The sequence below is a fragment of the Cupressus sempervirens genome, chromosome 5, assembly GCF_028749045.1.
Source record: "Cupressus sempervirens isolate cs-2001-9-10 chromosome 5, ASM2874904v1, whole genome shotgun sequence".
Taxonomy (NCBI): domain Eukaryota; kingdom Viridiplantae; phylum Streptophyta; class Pinopsida; order Cupressales; family Cupressaceae; genus Cupressus; species Cupressus sempervirens.
Genome location: NC_143122.1, coordinates 535063343 through 535067109, shown reverse-complemented (window position 1 = coordinate 535067109; position 3767 = coordinate 535063343). Strand labels below are relative to the sequence as shown.

Sequence of the window (3767 nt, the reverse complement as noted above, 5' to 3'; positions counted from 1 at the left end):
ACCTGACAGTTATCCCACCAATATATTTGCACTTGTTTTTCTACCAATTTTTTTTACCAAAGCTATGATTTCATCTTTTTAAAAAAATCCCCATGTTGGTCAGAAATATCATAAGTTTTCTCGAGTTGGTCAAAATTTTGACCAACTCGGGTCATAACAAAAAAAGATAAAAAGTATATGCATTTATATTTTGAGTCACACTAGCAAAATTGGGGGTTTCATTTGCATAGGTAACATTTTCCCAATTCGATCCTATGGGCACAGAAGCACTTGCCTTGCCCTTGTGCAAAGCGAGATTTCAAGGACTAGTAAAGTGTCATTTTTCTAGCCCAATACTTACTTGTAGCATTGGAACTAGTGGGAGAAAGCAATGGCACCATGTACGATGTTTGCAGAGGTTTTAACAAGGTAGGGAAGGTTGTTATGGATGACACCATTCCACTCATGGTGTTCTTGGTTCTAGACATTCTGACCTTTCTGACCTTGATTTGTATATGGAAAGTGTTTGATTTGGTGTATTTTCCCTAAGATTATGAGATCTTTTATTTGAATGTATTGTTTTAACTCAAAAGAAATTGCATACAGAATAGCACTTTGGAACCTTAATTTGGTGTAACTGTGGGGCGTGTAGCAAATAGAATCAAGGATGCAGAGTTCACTCTAGATGGAAAAGTGTACCATCTACCTACCAATGATGGGAATAATACACTCCATGGTCAATTATTTCCTTTGTGCATTCTCTTTTTATATATTAAAGTGATTTTTAGTTTAAATGCTTTTGTTTGGGCAAATCATGTTTTCTGATTTTCTTTTCAATAGGGGGAAAATTGGATTTGACAAGGTTATATGGAAGGTAGAAAAAATTACAAGAGGACATCGACCTTCTATTTAGTTCACTTACCAAAATTATGATGGAGAGCAAGGTAAAAATTAGATGGATTTTTGCAAAGATCAATAGTTTTCGTCTCTTTTAACAAATGCATCTTTGATTACACAAAGCTGAATAAGGGAGTTCTATGGCTATCTGTCATTGAGTCAATTTGAAGTTGTTTCCCTTACAACATAATTGGAGAATCATATGGCTATCTGCCATTGAGTTGGTTTGTAAAAAAATTCCCAACTTTGACTATTTAATACTTTTAGGCATATTTAGAGAGGCTCTGGTATGCGTGATAAAGGGAAATTGGTTCTTTTCCATACAGATTTCTACATTTTGAATGTGAATTGTATTGGTTTTTGGTTGAGAGGATTCCCTGGTGATCTTGATGTATCTATTACTTATACTATAACTGGAAATATTGGTTAGTAGTTGTTATGAAGGAAAAAACTTTGAATAAGGCCACCCCTATGTGCTTGGCCCAACATACTTATTGGAACCTTGTAGGGGACAACAGTGGGAGGACCATACTTGATAACAAAGTGAAAATATGGGTTCACAATAATACTCTAGTGGACAAATAACTTCTTCCAACTGGGGCTATCACCCTCGTACAAGGAACCCCCTATGATTTTAATAGGGAAACCACTGTTGGGAGCAAAATCTAGAATGTGCCCAAGGGTTATGATATAAATATGGTTCTGGATCCTCCAAAAAAAAAAATTCATCTAAGACATGTTGTGAAAGTCCAAGATGATTTCAGTGGTAGGATACTTAATATCTGGGCAAATGCATCGAGCTTGCAATTTTACAGTTCCAATATGCTCAAGAGAACTATTGGAAAATGAGGTATGATTTATGGGCATTATTTAGCCTTGGCCTTAGAGACTCAGACCTTCCCTAATAGTGTCCACCACCCTAACTTTCCAAATATAGTTTACTACCCAGGGCAGACCTACAGTCACACCATGGTGTATAGATTTTCAAGGCAAAAATAGACATCACTTTTAAATGCAATGGAGACATAACAGGGCTTGCCAGTCTATGTCTATCAAATAAATTTAATTTTTGAAATGCTGCAGATGAGAATTGCAATCATTGCCATTGAAAGTGACTTTTCAAAAAAAAAGTTGGAAAGAAAATGTATGTGGATTTGTTTTCATGAAATAATATTTATTTGTTTTTCTCAATGTTTTCAAATTTTCATCACATGGTACATAATGGGAAGAAAATTATGGCTCATCTTTTGTGTTATAACTGTGAGAGTAATTAATTGTTTATACTTATTAATTAAATTACTTTGATTTAATTAAATAAGTTTCCTATTACTCTAGTTTTTTAAAGCTATCTCTTAGGTGCATATAATTAATATTTTATATTAATTATATTGTGCAACCTAGCTTTTTTAGGCTTTAGGGCTTTCATTCACCTTTAAGGTTGAACTCTTGTAATTCTTTTTTCAAGCATTCATTCAATCAATCTTGGAATACAGTTTTTCTCTCATCTTGTTGAGTTTTTCCAAGCTCTTCTTTTTTCTTGTTTTTTCGGTTTCTCTTCAGTAGGTTATTTGCATGCAGGTGATCTTGGCAATTTGTGAAGTTGGTTTTCACAACTTCTACATGGTATCAGAGCCACCCTGCCGCTTCTTGTTCGAAGGATTTTTGGAGCTACGATTTAGAGTTAGAAACCCCAATTTTTTTGAGGTTTTTTTCTTCAATCAAGAGGAAGAGAAACTTTTCAGGACACTTTGGGCCTAAATGGATGCTGCCATTGGATCTAAAAGGCCATTTATAGTTAGGATCCATATAAAATTTGTCTTTTTTGGATTTTGGGTGTTTGGGAAATTTTTTTAGCCCCTCCTGGAGGCCGTACAGACGCATTTATTGTGAAAAAATATTTAGAAAATCAAAGTGATTTAAGTAATAAGTATAAGCAATTAATTGCTCTAACACTCCCCTTAAGCGAAGCTCGAGAGGTAAGCTAACCTAGCACAATTAAGAAAGTAGGAAAAATGGGTCCCGACAACAAGGCCTTATCAGGCACCCAAAACAACAAAATCTCTATAAACTGGAGACAAAGGAGAAAACCCAGTGGGAAAAACCCCTCTCCAAAAAGAGATAGCGAAGAATGTTCCAGAAGATAGGAAAAAAGAGAAGATCATGAAGAAAACCACTAAAGCAGAAGAAGCCACAAACTCTGTCAGATAGAAACTGTTGATTTGAAGATCCTCCACAGAAATAGAAGGCACAAACCAATAGTATCTATATGGTAGGTGATCCATCTCACCGAAATGTATAGGTAGCCAACCACTATAATCGCCTAGTATATAGGATCAAAATACTGAATACATAGCTCACTCCAATGAACCATCGAACCAAGGAAGCATTAGAACCAACAATATAACAATAACTTCACTTTGGTTCTTTTCATTTTGTCAAGAAATGATTTCTTCATTTTGTGCATTGCTTTCATAATGCTAACAGATGACATGTTCTCATTATATAGGAACATGTAGAACCTAAGAACATGTTAAAATATGACATGTTATCATTATATAACAACAAAATGTAAAGCTACAAAACTCCAATGTTTTCTAGGTTTTCTTTCATTTGTTTGCAACTTCATTTGCTACAACTTAGGATAGTATTCCTTTAAGGTGCCAACTACCGTTCAAACAATTATTGTAGCTTATGATAATGGCTTACATATTAAGATGACAACCATCAAAAGGTTATCCAGGATTGAGAGCATCCAAAGTGTAGCAGTGGCTATTTCTCATATCATATGACTATAAAAGGTTGGACATTATCTTGTGATTGAAATGGTAAGCTCATTTTAGTGTTCCTACATTTTTGTTTCTATTATTAGATCTAGAATTTTAAGTTGTTGT

General features: G+C 34.6%; 1 pseudogene; it reads left to right on the top strand.

Moving 5' to 3' along the window:
- Positions 1-606: 606 nt before the first annotated feature.
- LOC149557055 (uncharacterized) lies at positions 607-1875 on the top strand (annotated as a pseudogene).
- Positions 1876-3767: the final 1892 nt, after the last annotated feature.